The sequence below is a fragment of the Aquarana catesbeiana genome, linkage group LG01 (assembly GCF_042186555.1).
Source record: "Aquarana catesbeiana isolate 2022-GZ linkage group LG01, ASM4218655v1, whole genome shotgun sequence".
Lineage (NCBI taxonomy): Eukaryota > Metazoa > Chordata > Amphibia > Anura > Ranidae > Aquarana > Aquarana catesbeiana.
Genome location: NC_133324.1, coordinates 45820197 through 45836423, shown reverse-complemented (window position 1 = coordinate 45836423; position 16227 = coordinate 45820197). Strand labels below are relative to the sequence as shown.

Genomic DNA, 16227 nt, shown 5'->3' with positions numbered 1-16227 from the left:
TAAATATGTGAAAAGTGTGGTGTGCATTTGTACTCAGCCCCCTTTACTCTGATACCCCTAATTAAAATCTAGGGGAACCAATTGCCATCAGAAGTCACCTAAGTAGTAAATAAGAGTCCACCTGTGTGTAATTTATTCTCAGTATAAATACAGCTGTTCTGTGAAGCCCTCAGAGGTTTGTTAGAGAACCTTTGTGAACAAACAGCATCATTAAGGCCAAGGAACACAGCAGACAGGTCAGGGATAAAGTTGTGGAGAAGTTTAAAGCAGGGTTAGGTTATAAAAAAATATCCCAAGCTTTGAACATCTCACGGAGCACTGTTCAATCCATCATCTGAAAATGGAAACAGTATGGCACAACTTCAAACCTACCAAGACATGGCCGTCCACCTAAACTGACCGGCCGGGCAAGGAGAGCATTAATCAGAGAAGTAACCAAGAGGCCCATGGTAACTCTGGAGGAGCTGCAGAGATCCACAGCTCAGGTGGGAGAATCTGTCCACAGGACAACTATTAGTCGTGTTCTCCACAAATCTGGTCTTTATGGAAGAGTGACAAGAAGAAAGACATTGGTGAAAGAAAGTCATAAGAAGTCCCATTTGCAGTTTGTGAGAAACCATGTGGAGGACACAGCAAACATGTGGAAGAAGGTGCTCTGATCAGATGAGAGGAAAAATTGAACTTTTTGACCTAAAAGCAAAACGCTATGTGTGGTGGAAAACTAACACTACACATCACCCTGAACACACCATCTCCACTGTGAAACGTGGTGGTGGCAGCATCATGTTGTGGGGATGCTTTTCTGCAGCAGGGACAGGGAAGCTGCTCAGAGTTGATGGGAAGATGGATGGAACCAAATACAGGGCAATCTTAGAAGAAAACCTGTCAGAGTCTACAAAAGACTTGAGACTGGGGCGGAGGTTCACCTTCCAGATGGACAACGACCCTAAACATACAGCCAGAGCTACAATGGAATGGTTTAGATCAAAGCATATCCATGTGTTAGAATGGCCCAGTCACAGTCCAGACCTAAATCCAATTGAGAATCTGTGGCAAGACTTGAAAATTGCTGTTCACAGACGCTCTCCATTATCCTGGATGATATATATGATGTGATATGAGGGGGGGTGGTAATATCACACGGTAATATATATATACTTCTCTAGTCCCCATGGATGATATCAGTATATGATATGATATGAGGGGGGTGGTATTATCACACAGTATATATATATATATATATATATATACTCCTCTAGTCCTCCTGGATGATATCAGTATATGATGTGATATGAGGGGGGTGGTAATATAACACAGTATATATATAGGTACTCCTAGTCCCCCTGGATTCTTGACCTTTTGGCTAAGATCAAGTGTAGTATCTGTTCTTATCAGTGGCCAGAGGAGGCGCTGTGCTATTCCCATAGGGGCTATGCAAATCCAATGGGGTAATTGCGCCTGGAAGGGCGGTTTCAGCAGGTACTACACCAGGTTGCTGACAATAACTGGGGGCCGGTCAATTGTTGCGTCTGAAGCTGTCTGGAAGGGTGCTCCTGGTGAGGATGGGTGCTACATTGGGTCTGGCCAGATGGTCAGGTCCCTGGCCTTCTGGCCTAGATTGGTGTGGTCCTAGCTCTGGTCAGTTATTCAGGAGAGAACACTGGCTCCTCTTTAGCGGGGGGGGGGGGGGGGGAGTGGTTGGTGTCTCCTGAATGTAATTGGGTAGGAGTGATGGGAGTGATGGTTGAGCCCTAGGGGTCAAGGGCTCTCCCTAAGCTCTCAGAAGGACATGCCTTCCTGGTTGGGGGCTGCGCTGACTGGGCTGTTGGTCAGCGTTGGGACGAAAGGACTGTGGTGAATGTGCTCCTGGAGTGGCAGTTGAGGGGTGCCAGATGATCACTGTGAGTGAGGGTTACTTTGATTTATAGCACCATGGTCACTTCACCATACACATGTTTTTCACACCTGCCTCTTGGGCCGAGCCTTTTGGCTGGGACCAGGGGAAATTTTTATTCCTGGCCGGAGGGCCTGGCCATTGTATTGCACAATGGTCACTCTTTCATTTCTCCCACTTCCTTCTTCCCACTTTCCTATTTATTCTACCCCGTGTTTGTCACTTTTTTTGTATGTTTTTGTTTGATGTTGCACGTTTGTCACAGTGTGATGAGTAGGGTGTGGGACCTCGGGCCTACCCTGAAAGTCTTGGGATGGGGGTGGACATAGGCCTTTTGGCTTGGTTCGCCTTCTCTCATGGAGTCTCTTTTCGGGGGAGTCCCACCGAGTACTTGGATGGGTCTGTTTCAGCAGACCTTCCAGAGAAAGGGGGTCTGTCTGGTTTCGGCCAGATGGACCCAAGTGAAGTACCTCAATCCCCGTCCGGAGCCTAACGCCCCGGGGGATCAGGGTAAGGTCCTTTCTATGGAGGATCAGTATAACACCCGGTGCACGTTTTGTGTCACTCTTTATGTGTGTGCACTTTTTTTGGCACCGGGTGGAGTTTTTGGGTGTGTTTCACATGCCACAGGCTTTTCAAAAAAAAGGGAGTGGCCACTAGATGTCTCCATAAGTGGAGGAGAATAAGAGACGAGTTGCGTCTCTAGGAGTGGCCACTAGATGTCTCCATAAGCGCAGGAGAATAAGAGACGAGTTGCGTCTCTAGGAGTGACCACTAGATGTCTCCATAAGCGCAGAAAAAAGATCATACTAATTGTCAGAGCGCTACTTCTGATCCCTAATATTATTTTTTATTACTGAATGTCATAATTTCCTGTTATTTTATTATATCATTATTTCCTATGATATTATTTTATTATGTCATTATTTTCAATGTTATTTTACTATCTCATGAGTTTCTACATAAGTGACATTCCAAGTCTAATTCTCTTGTTAAAGAGGCCCTGTCTCCCAACGTTAAACAAAAAAATATATATACAGTATCTCACAAAAGTGAGTACACCCCTCACATTTTTGTAAATATTTTATTATCTTTTCATGTGACAACACTGAAGAAATGACACTTTTCTACAATGTAAAGTAGTGAGTGTACAGCTTGTATAACGGTGTAAATTTGCTGTCCCCTCCAAATAACTCAACACACAGCCATTAATGTCTAAACTACTGGCCACAAAAGTGAGTACACCCCTAAATGTAAATGTTCAAATTGGGCCCAATTAGCCATTTTCCCTCCCCCGGTGTCATGTGACTCGTTAGTGTTACAAGGTCTCAGGTGTGAATGGGGAGCAGGTGTGTTAAATTTGGTGTTATCACTCTCACTCTCTCATACTGGTCACTGGAAGTTCAGCATGGCACCTCACGGCACAAAACTCTCTGAGGATCTGAAAAAAGAATTTTTGCTCTACATATAGATGGCCTAGGCTATAAGAAGATTGCCAAGACCCTGAAACTGAGCTGCAGCACAGTGGCCAAGACCATACAACGGTATAACAGTACAGGTTCCACTCAGAACAGGCCTCGTCATGGTCCAAAGAAGTTGAGTGCACGTGCTCAGCGTCATATCCAGAGGTTGTCTTTGGGAAATAGACGTATGAGTGCTGCCAGCATTGCTGCAGAGGTTGAAGGGGTGGGGGGTCAGCCTGTCAGTGCTCAGACCATACGCTGTACACTGCATCAAATTGGTCTGCATGGCTGTCATCCCAGAAGGAAGCTTCTTCTAAAGATGATGCACAAGAAAGCCTGCATACAGTTTGCTGAAGACAAGCAGACTAAGGACATGGATTACTGGAACCATGTCCTGTGGTCTGATGGGACCAAGACCAACGTATTTGGTTCAGATGGTGTGAAGCATGTGTGGTGGCAACCAGGTGAGGAGTACAAAGACAAGTGTGTCTTGCCTACAGTCAAGCATGGTGGTGGGAGTGTCATGATCTGGGGCTGCATGAGTGCTGCCGGCACTGGGGAGCTACAGATCATTGAGGGAACCATGAATGCCAACATGTACTGTGACATACTGAAGTGGAGCATGATCCCCTCCCTTCAGAGACTGGGCTGCAAGACAGTATTCCAACATGATAATGAGCCCAAACACACCTCCAAGACGACCACTGCCTTGCTAAAGAAGCTGAGGGTAAAGGTGATGGACTGGCCAAACATGTCTCCAGACCTAAACCCTATTGAGCATCTGTGGGGCATCCTCAAACGGAAGGTGGAGGAGCGCAAGGTCTCCAACATCCAACAGCTCTGTGATGTCGTCATGGAGGAGTAGAAGAGGACTCCGGTGGCAACCTGTGAAGCTCTGGTGAACTCCATACCCAAGAGGGTTAAGGCAGTGCTGGAAAATAATGGTGGCCACACAAAATATTGCCACTTTGGGCCCAATTTGGACATTTTCACTTAGGGGTGTACTCACTTTTGTTGCTAGCAGTTTAGACATTAATGGCTGTGTGTTGAGTTATTTTGAGGGGACAACAAATTTACACTGTTATACAAGCTGTACACTCACTACTTTACATTGTAGAAAAGTGTCATTTCTTCAGTGTTGTCACATGAAAAGATAGAAGAAAATATTTACAAAAATGTGAGGGGTGTACTCACTTATGTTAGATACTGTGTGTATATATATATATATATATATATATATATATATATATAGACACAGTTGTGCTCATAAGTTTACATACCCTGGTAGAATTTATGATTTCTTGGCCATTTTTTAGAGACTATGAATGATAACACAAAAACTTTTCTTTCACTCATGGTTAGTGTTTGGGTGAAGCCATTTATCATCAATCAACTGTTTACTCTTTTCACATCATAATGACGATGGAAACTACCCAAATGACCCTGATCAAAAGTTTACATACCCTGGTGATTTTGGCCTGATAACATGTACACAAGTTGACACAAAGGGGTTTGAATGGCTATTAAAGTGGTTGTAAACCCTTTACAACTACTTTATGCTACAGGCAAGCCTATAATAAGGCTTACCTGTAGCTATGATGGATATCTCCTAAACCTAAATGGTTTAGGAGATATCCCTGTATTTGCATGTGCCGACGTCATCGGCATATGCGCACTTAAGCAAACTGAAGCAATGGCTCGTACGTGCCGTTGCTTCAGTTGTACTGTGCCGTTACCGGTGGCTCCCGCGCGTGCACGGGAGTGACATCACTGCGGCTCCAGCCAATCACAGTGCCGGAGCCGCGATACCTGGAAGTTACCCCCCCAGAGAGATGTCGGTCGCCGGAGCGGTGAATGAGGACCTCTGCGTGGGCTTCTATCTCAGGTAAGTAATTCATAATGAGCTAGTATGCTATGCATACTAGCTCATTATGCCTTTGCCTTGCAGGTTTTTTTTTTGTTTTTGTTTTTTAAAGGGTTTACAACCACTTTAAAGGTAACCATCCTCACCTGTGATCTGTTTGCTTGTAATTAGTGTGTGTGTATACAAGGTCAATCAGTTTCTGGACTCCTGACAGACCCTTGCATCTTTCATCCAGTGCTGCACTGACGTTTCTTGATTCTGAGTCATGGGGAAAGCAAAAGAATTGTCAAAGGATCTGCGGGAAAAGGTAGTTGAACTGTATAAAACAGGAAAGGGATATAAAAAGATATCCAAGGAATTGAGAATGCCAATCAGCAGTGTTCAAATTCTAATCTAGAAGTGGAAAATGAGGGGTTCTGTTGAAACCAAACCACGGTCAGCCACACCTGCCAGGAAAATTGTTCGAGATGCAAAGAAAAACCCACAAATAACTTCAGGTGAAATACAGGACTCTCTGAAAACATGTAATGTGGTTGTTTCAAGATGCACAATAAGGAGGCACTTGAACAAAAATGGGCTGCATGGTCGAGTCGCCAGAAATAAGCCATTACTACGCAAATGCCACAAAGTATCCCGCTTACAATACGCCAAACAGCACAGAGACAAGCCTCAAACCTTCTGGCACAAAGTCATTTGGAGTGATGAGACCAAAATTGAGCTTTTTGGCCACAACCATAAACACTACATTTGGAGAGAAGTCAACAAGGCCTATGATAAAAGGTACACCATTCCTACTGTGAAACACGGAGGTGGATTGCTGATGTTTTGGTGATGTGTGAGCTACAAAGGCACAGGAAATTTGGTCAAAATTGATGACAAGATGAATGCAGTATGTTATCGAAAAATACTGGAGGAACATTTGCATTCATCAGCCAGGAAGCTGCTCATGGGATGTAGATGGACATTCCAACATGACAATGATCCAAAACACAAGGCCAAGCAGGGGCTTAACTAGAAATAGCAGGGCCCCATAGCAAAATGTTGTATGGGGCCCCCCTGCAAACAGCCCCCCCCCCCCCACACAGCTGCCCTAGTGTCAATGCAGCGTGACCTGTGCCACATACAGCGTGACCTGTGCCCAATACAGCGGTACCTGTGCCCCATACAGCGGTACCTGTGCCCCATACAGCGGTACCTGTGCCCCATACAGCGTGACCTGTGCTCCATGCAGCATGACCTGTGCCCCATACAGCGGTACCTGTGCCCCATACAGCATGACCTGTGCTCCATGCAGCATGACCTGTGCCCCATACAGCGGTACCTGTGCCCACTACAGCATGACCTGTGCCCCATACAGCGTGACCTGTGCCCCATACAGCGTGACCTGTGCCCCATACAGCGGTACCTGTGCCCAATACAGCGTGACCTGTGCCCCATAAGCGTGACCTGTGCCCCATACAGCGGTACCTGTGCCCAATACAGTGTGACCTGTGCCCCATACAGCGTGACCTGTGCCCAATACAGTGTGACCTGTGCCCCATACAGCGGTACCTGTGCCCAATACAGTGTGACCTGTGCCCCATACAGCGTGACCTGTACCCAATACAGTGTGACCTGTACCCAATACAGTGTGACCTGTGCCCCATACAGCGTGACCTGTGCCCCATACAGCGTGACCTGTGCCCAATACAGCGTGACCTGTGCCCCATAAAGCGTGACCTGTGCTCCATGCAGCGTGACCTGTGCCCAATACAGCGTGACCTGTGCTCCATGCAGCGTGACCTGTGCCCAATACAGCATGACCTGTGCTCCATGCAGTGTGACCTGTGCCCCATACAGCGGTACCTGTGCCCCATACAGCGGTACCTGTGCCCCATACAGCGTGACCTGTGCCCAATACAGTGTGACCTTTGCCCCATACAGCGTGACCTGTGCCCAATACAGTGTGACCTGTGCCCCATACAGCGTGACCTGTGCCCCATACAGCGTGACCTGTGCCCCATACAGCAGTACCTGTGCCCCATACAGCGTGACCTGTGCCCAATACAGTGTGACCTGTGCCCAATACAGTGTGACCTGTGCCCCATACAGCGTGACCTGTGCCCCATACAGCGTGACCTGTGCCCAATACAGCATGACCTGTGCCCCATACAGTGTGACCTGTGCCCCATACAGTGTGACCTGTGCTCCATACAGCGTGACCTGTGCCCCATACAGCGTGACCTGTGCCCAATACAGCATGACCTGTGCCCCATACAGTGTGACCTGTGCCCCATACAGTGTGACCTGTGCCCCATACAGCGTGACCTGTGCCCAATACAGCGTGACCTGTGCCCTATACAGCGGTACCTGTGCCCAATACAGCGTGACCTGTGCCCCATACAGCGGTACCTGTGCCCAATACAGTGTGACCTGTGCCCCATACAGCGTGACCTGTGCCCAATACAGCGTGACCTGTGCCCCATAAAGCGTGACCTGTGCTCCATGCAGCGTGACCTGTGCTCAATACAGCGTGACCTGTGCCCACTACAGCATGACCTGTGCCCCATACAGCGTGACCTGTGCCCCATACAGCGTGACCTGTGCCCCATACAGCGTGACCTGTGCCCAATACAGCGTGACCTGTGCCCCATACAGCGGTACCTGTGCCCCATACAGCGGTACCTGTGCCCCATACAGCGTGACCTGTGCCCAATACAGTGTGACCTGTGCCCCATACAGCGTGACCTGTGCCCAATACAGCGTGACCTGTGCCCCATACAGTGTGACCTGTGCCCTATACAGCGGTACCTGTGCCCAATACAGCGTGACCTGTGCCCCATACAGCGTGACCTGTGCCCTATACAGCGTGACCTGTGCCCCATACAGCGTGACCTGTGCCCCATACAGCGTGACCTGTGCCCAATACAGCGTGACCTGTGCCCACTACAGCATGACCTGTGCCCCATACAGCGTGACCTGTGCCCACTACAGCATGACCTGTGCCCCATACAGCGTGACCTGTGCCCACTACAGCATGACCTGTGCCCCATACAGCCTCACCTATGCAGAGGAAGAGGCAAGCCACCCGGATCAGCAGAGAGCGGGATTGCCCGCTGTAATAGCTTTCATTTGAATTTCCTGTCTTCCCGGGGCTCATCATCACATAGCCCCACCTCTTGGCCCGACGCCTTTGATGACGTCACATGTCCCGCATTGGATCGGTGTTCTGTCTATCAAAGGCACCGGGCCAAGAAGTGGAGCTATGTGACGTGAGCCCCGGGAACACTGGAAGTTCTAATGAAAGCTCCTACATCGGGCAATTCAGCTCTCTGCTGATACGGACAGTTCGCCTCTTCCTTTCCTCTCTCTTCCCCTGGCTGGGAGACTGTGCCGGCGGTGCTCTTATCCTCACTGGGCCCCACTCGGCTGCGGGCCCCATGGCGCCCGCATGGGTCGCTATGGTGGTAGTTACGCCCCTGAGGCCAAGTCGACCTGTCATTGGCTACAGCAGAATAAAGTGAAGGTTCTGGAGTGGCCATCTCAGTCTCCTGACCTCAATATCATTGAGCCACTCTGGGGAGATCTCAAATGTGCAGTTCATGCAAGACAGCCCAAGAATTTACAGGAACTGGAGGCTCTTTGCCAAGAGGAATGGGCAGCTTTACCATCTGAGAAGATAAAGAACCTCATCCACAAATACCACAAAAGACTTCAAGCTGTCATTGATGGTAAAGGGGGCAACACACGGTACTGGGGTATGTAAACTTTTGATCAGGGCCATTTGGGTAGTTTCTGATGTGATTATGATGTAAAAAGAATAAACACAGTTGATTGATAATAAATGGCTTCAGCCAAACACTAACCATAAGTGAAAGAAAAGTTTTTGTGTTATCATTCATATTCTCTGAAAAATGGCCAAGAAATCATAAATTCTGCCAGGGTATGTAATCTTATGAGCACAACTGTATATATATATATATATATATATATATATATATATATATATATATATATGGGTGCACTGATCTGACTTGTACCATTCAAGTCAATTGTCTTTGTCAATGTAGTCTTTGAAAAGCACAATAGAGTTCTGCAGGTGGCCGGGTGCTGTGCGGAGCGGAGTGGTGCGGAGCGGAGCCGTCTTCATGTCATGTGATATCGCCTGTTCCTGAGATAAGGTGTCACCGAGAGCCGGAGACAAAGTCCATCCCGGTTCTCCATTATCCGGAAATTCCGCGTTATCGGAAAGATCTTCCGATGTCCTGGAGAGTAGATGGGGCAAAGTTGCTTGGAAGCGGCAGCAGGACAGATCTTCTGGATATCCCTGATTAAGCACAGCTGTACACATGGAGCTCTGTCCCCTACCAGCCCTACTGAATGCAGCCGGTGGTTGGGGTCACGTGGGAGATTTCGGGGCCACACCACCAGCATGAAGTCCCACCACTGAGGGCTCTGGTATCGCCGGCAGACACGGACACAAGAATCTGAATATTCAGCCAAAACTTTGTTCCCTTTACTTTAGCTGAAGTTTAATCTGCTTCTATTTTGCCTTCCCTGGTTCCTTCTTCCACCTTCATCTACATTCTAAAGAGATTTTTAGATAAAACTTTTCCATTTTTACTATGATTGATGTCATCACTGGGTCTCTGTGGTTCTCTATGCAGTGCAGGCAGATCATGGCTGGTGGGAGGGGCTGTGATGCTTTCAGGAAGCTATGTACAGCACCCCGCCAGCCCCTCCCACCAGCCATGATCCTCTTGCCATGTATAGAGAAAGAGAAGAGAGCCTCAGTACCCCTATCTCAGTCCTGATAAAAGCAGTGGGCGGGCTCTTGGGAGAAGTTATGCAAATATCAAAATGCCTTGATTGGTTGATGTCAGTCTGGAGGTTAGTGGGCGGTCCTAGGTAGGTAGGCTGTACCTGCATGCAGACCTCCCTAGGTAACACCCACGTGTGGCGCTTGAGCCTCCATGATTGCAAGAACTGAAATTTAATGAATGAAAGTGGGCGGGGCCAGGGACAGTCAGGCTGGGGAGGAGAGAGCTAGGTGATGCTGGGTGTCCTCATGCCAGGAGATGAACCTGACAGGGGTATAACCTTTCTTTACTCTATCCAAAATGGCAAAAAATATTGCCTTTATTTCTACTTTCATATCTCAAGCCAAAAATGTTAGTTTTGGGTCAGGAAGTGTTAAAACCTCCATGATTGTCTTTTTTTTCCCTTGCTGTCTTTGTCCAATGGAGGAGACGTCCCTTTACTTCCTGTCCTGGTGACGCAACAGGAAGTGAGAGCAAAGTTGTCTCTGAAGCCGGTGTCCCCACGACATGATTTCTCCTCTTATCCTGTTCTGGTGACAACGGTAATGTTTTGAACCCCCCCCCCTTCATTTTGAGTCTCGGTAACATTGGTCACTAGAACAGAGCAGGGATGGAAAAAATACCTTTAGGTATGGAGGCAATGTCCCTTTACTTCCTGTCTTGGTGACACAACAGGAAGCGAGAGGAAATCTAATCAAAGTGACAGTTGTCTCCGAAGCCGGTGTCCCCACAACAAAAATAAAAAGAAAAGCGGCACCCCATCCGAAGGGTAAAGCTCTCAGGTGAAATGACATTAGGATGGGGTGACGCTTTTCTTTTTTTGTATGTGCTATAATTGGTTATCTGGCAAAATTAAAGTGGAGTTCCACCCACTTTTACAACTCTTCAGCATCCCTCACTAAACTGTGCACTGTAAATGAATTGGATATTTAAATTTTTTTTTTCTCAGCACCTACTGTATATCTGCTGTATTCATTTTTCACTTCCTCCTCCCTGGCCGCGGCCCATCGCATCATTTCCTGTTTGCAATGCCTTCTGGGAAGGGGCAGCAACGACCTCTGACACTGCTGTTGCTATGGAAACCTGACCTGAAACCTATTACACTGCTTGTGCTGCACTGAGCATGTGCGAGATCTGCAAGGATGAGATCCAGGAAGAAATACAGTCTGGCTTCAGATGCCCACACTTAAGATGGCCACGGCCTGCTGTAAGTTTATAAAATAACAAACTACTGCTATAAACTAACAAAACAGACCTTAGTTTACAGACTAACTTTACTAGAATACATTAAGCTTGTGTATTATAGGGGTATTTTTATTTAAAAAGTATAATTGCGGCCGGAACACCACTTTAAATTGGTGATTTATATTAGTCTTGTTCTGTGTATTGGTGTCCCCACTGCAAGATTTCTCCTCTGTTCCTGGTCAGGTGACAACGGTAACATTTCGGATTCCCCGTCACTTTCAGTCTCGGGAACATTGGTCACCAGGACACAGAGAGGGCGGGGATTTCAAAAATACATTAAAAAAAATGGAAGAGACGTCCCTTTATTTCCTGTCCTGGTGACACAACAGGATTTAAGTGGAAATCTCATTAAAGTGACAGTCATCTCTGAAGCAGGGTGTCCCCATTACAAGATTTCTCCTCTGTTCCTGTTCTGGTGACAACCATAACATTTTGTATTCCTCGTTACTTTCAGCCTCAGCAATGACGGTCACCAAGACAAATAGAGAGCGAGAATGATAAAAAATGCATAAAAAAAAATGGAGGAGATGTGCTTTTACGTCCTGTCCTGGTGACACAACAGGAAATGAGAGGAAATCTCATCAAAGTGACAGTTGTCTCCGAAGCAGGTGTCCCCATTACAAGATTTCTCCTCTATTCCTTTTTTTTTTTCTTTGCTGTCTTTGTCCAATGGAGGAGACATCCCTTTACTTCCTGTCCTGGTGGCACAACAGGAAGTCAGAAGACATCTCATCAAAGTGACAGTTGTCCCTGAAGCCGGTGTCCCCACTACAAGATTTCGCCTCTGTTCCTGTTCAGGTGATCACCGCATTTTGTATTCCTCGTTATTTTCAGTCTCAGTAATGACTCTCACCAGGACATAAAGAGAGCAGGAATGATAAAAATATGTTAAAAAAATGGAGGAGATGTGCTTTTACTTCCTGTCCTGGTGACACAACAGGAAGTGAGAGGAAATGTCATCAAAGTGACAGTTGTCTCCGAAGCCGGTGTCCCCACTGCAACATTTCTCCTCTATTCCTTTTTTTTTTCTTTGCCGTCTGTGTCCAACGGAGAAGATTTCCCTTTACTTCCTGTCCTGCTGGCACAACAGGAAGTTAGAAGACATCTCATCAAAGTGACAGTTGTCTCTGAAGCCAGTGTCCCCACTACAAGATTTCGTCTCTGTTCCTGTTCTGGTGACAACCACATTTTGGATTCCTCATTATTTTCAGTCTCCATAATGACGGTCACCAGGACAAACAGAGAGCGGGGATGGCAAAAATACATTAAAAAAAAGGAGGAGACCTCCTTTTACTTCCTTTCCTGGTGACACAACAGGAAGTGAGAGGAAATCTCATCAAAGTGACAGTTGTCTCCAAAGCAGGTGTCCCTACTACAAGATTTTCCCTCTGTTCCTGCTCTGGTGACAACGGTAACGTTTTGGATTTCCCGTCACTTTGAGTCTCATTAACATTGGTCACCAGGACACAGAGAGAGCGGGGATGGCAAAAATACATGAAAAAATGGAGGAGACTTACTTTTACTTCCTGTCCTGGTGACACAACAGGAAGTAAGTGGAAATCCCAGCAAAGTGACAGTTTTCCCTGAAGCCGGTGTCCCCACTATAAGATTTCTCCTCTTTTCCTTTTTCTTTTTTCTTTGCTGTCTTTGTCCAATGCAGGAGACATCCCTTTACTTCCTGTCCTGGTGGCACAACAGGAAGTCAGAAGATGTCTCATCAAAGTGACAGTTGTCTCCGAAGCCGGTGTCCCCACTACAAGATTTCTCCTCTGTTCCTGTTCAGGTGACAACAGTAATGTTTTGGATTTTCCGTCACTTTGAGTCTCATTAACATTGGTCACCAGGACACATAAAGAGCGGGGATGGCAAAAATACATGAAAAAATGGAGGAGACTTTTAAAGCATGATTTTTTTTTCTTTGCTGTCTTTGTGCAATGGAGGAGACGTCCTTTTACTTCCTGTCCTGGTGACACAACAGGAAGTGAGTGGAAATCTCATCAAAGTGACAGTTGTCTCCAAAGCAGGTGTCCCTACTACAAGATTTTTCCTCTGTTCCTGTTCTGGTGACAACGGTAACGTTTTGGATTTCCCATCACTTTGAGTCTCATTAACATTGGTAACCAGGACAAATAGAGAGCGGGGATGGCAAAAGTACGTAAAGAAAAAAAAAATGGAGGAGACATCTCTTTACTTCCTGTCCTGGTGACACAACAGGAAGTGAGAGGAAACCTCGACAATGTGACAGTCGTCTCTGAAGCCGTTGTCCCCACTTACAATATTTCTCCCCTGTTCCTGTTCTGGTGACAACGGTAAAATTTGGGGTTCCCCGTCCTCTTTAAGTCTCCGTAACGATGGTCACCGGAGACAATCAGAGCTGGGACGGAAAAAAAATAACATGGAGCCTGCGGTCACACCGAACGCGGCTTTAAAAATCGTGCGACTTCACTTGAAGCTGCATGATTTCTGAATCCGCATGTCAGTGCGACTTGGAAGATATCAGAGCGGCATCACGCACCAATGTCTACGCCAGTCGCACCTGAGCTCGCAAGAACTACTTTCAGAATCGGTGCGACTCCGATGGAGTGGGAGTCGCACCGATTTGACCGCTTCCATTGCGGACTGCCCTGCGATTTTGAAAGGACAAGTAACACCGGTTTTGACCAGGGGGCTAAGCCCCGATTCGTACTGCATTCTTGTTGAAATAACATGCGATTCTGTCTGGTGCGATTCGAGCCCATTCATTTTGAATGGGTCCAAATCGCACCGCATCCGCATGAAAAAGGTGCGGACAGCTTTTTTTTTCGCACTGAAACCAGATTGTGTGGGCGTTCACCATCCGGTTCAGGCAAAACGCACCGCGTTTTTTGCGAGCTGCTTTTGGGGCGTCGTTACGTTTTAAATTGACACCCGCAGCAGATCGCATGAACACAGTGTGATTGCTATGCAGGGGGAAAACGCACAGGAGTCGCTGCCTTTCCCCGCATCGCATCGGCGTGAACCGGGGCTTGTCATTGGTCATCCCTCCCCATAATAAGATAAAATTGCCTTCAGTTCCACCTTTCATTTTGTTTTTTTTCACAGAAAGCAAACCAAAAGTAGAGAAATAGCAGCAAATGCAAAACAACAAATAGGCTCCACCCACATCTGCGCGTTCTGGAAAACGTATCCGAAACGCGTGAAAAAAATTCAGCAAATGCAAAACAACAATTAGGCTCCGCCCACATCTGCGCATTCTGGAAAACGTATCTTAAACGCGTGAAAACAATTCAGCGAATGCAAAACAACAATTGGGCTCCGCCCACATCTGCGCATTCTGGAAAACGTAGTATCCGAAACTCGTGAAAAAATTCAGCGAATGCAAAACAACAATTAGGCTCCGCCCACATCTGCGAATTCTGGAAAAACGTATCCGAAACGCGTGAAAAAAATTCAGCGAATGCAAAACAACAATTAGGCTCCGCCCACATCTGTGCGTTCTGGAAAACGCAGTATCCGAAACGCGTGAAAAAGATTCAGCGCATGCAAAACAACAATTAGGCTCCGCCCACATCTGCGCGTTCTGGAAAATGCAGTGTCCGAAACGCGTGAAAAAAATTCTGCCAATGCAAAACAACAATTAGGCTCCGCCCACATCTGCGCGTTCTAGAAACGCAGTATCCGTAAAACGCATGAAAAAAATTCAGCGCCGCCATTCATTGGTAACGGCACTCCAAATGTGGGAAGCGCCTGAACAAAAAAAAGTGCGACAAATGCGGCCAAATGCTCTACTTTGCTGCAAACTGAAATCAACGCCCTACGAAAAAAACGTGCGAAAAAAAAAAATGCGCGCCAGCGCCCCCCCTCCAAGTGTGCACGGGGCCGAAATAAAGGAAACGCCCCCCTCAGCAGGTACCCCTCCTTCACACACCCCTTCCGAATTAAAAGGAAGAAAAGAAAACAAAGAATGTAAAACATGGAAAATTTTGGTAAGACAATTTTGCAAGAGAAGAAATTCTCAGAATTGTGCTACAAAAATTGGATGTCGGTGATCTCCGGCCTGGAGGTGTCAGACAATGGCAGTGCAGGAACCGGTCCAACCTGGTGCATTGTGTACACTGCGACTCCCCGTGTCACCAAGGAGAGAACCAAACCGACCAGATGGTCGCCTTTCATCCTCCGCTGCCAGCAAGGGTTAATGAGCGTGTGTTGTCGGGGTGTCCCCCCCCCCCTGGTGTCACCTGTCCCCAGGTGTAATCTAATACCTGCTGGAGGACAGAGTCCAAAGGGCGCCTTCCTGTGTTTATTCAGTCCTACCCTGCACCATCACCAGGCTGTCACCGAGCTCCTACCGCAGGGACTGACACCGACCCTCCATCCCAAATCCTGACACCTTATTGGACGCTTCTACCCCCCAAATCCTGGCACCTTATTGGACGCTTCTACCCCCCAAATCCTGGAACCCTACGGAGCCCCCTCTACAGAAACTATAGAGGAGTATACACCTTGGGACACCCTATAGAGGAGTATACACCTTGGGACACCCTATAGAGGAGTATACACCTTGGGACACCCTATAGAGGAGTATACACCTTGGGACACCCTATAGAGGAGTATACACCTTGGGACACCCTATAGAGGAGTATACACCTTGGGACACCCTATAGAGGAGTATACACCTTGGGACTTCGCTGACCACCCTCTGTTTGTGCCGTACAACTCGCCGGCTGACCGCCACTTATGATTGGATAAGAGATTTCGTGAAAAAAAGGGACGCCGTTCTCTGCGCTCACAGGTGAGCCCCCCCATATTTTCCTACACCAACCCAGATTCCTATTCTTACATTAAATATTACAAGACTTAGAGTGGGGCGGATATGCGAGGCGAGATCCACCCCACGCAACAGGCGAAGGTTTTACGTTTTTTAGTGCCGGGCGCTATTTATTTTTTTATTATTAATTTTTTTTTTTTTTTAATTATTATTAT

The 16227-nt window shown here is 47.2% G+C and overlaps 1 protein-coding gene and 1 pseudogene across 1 annotated transcript in view; both read left to right on the top strand.

The window, feature by feature from the left end:
- Positions 1-1343: 1343 nt before the first annotated feature.
- On the top strand, positions 1344-1445 carry LOC141124444 (U2 spliceosomal RNA; annotated as a pseudogene).
- Positions 1446-14829: 13384 nt separating this feature from the next.
- LOC141130859 (phospholipid-transporting ATPase ID-like) overlaps positions 14830-16227 on the top strand; it is a 188732-nt gene continuing 187334 nt past the window's right edge. Inside the window, exon 1 of the mRNA XM_073618169.1 lies at positions 14830-16036. The gene's annotated coding sequence lies outside the window, so the exon portion shown is untranslated. The remainder of the gene's footprint in view (positions 16037-16227) is intronic.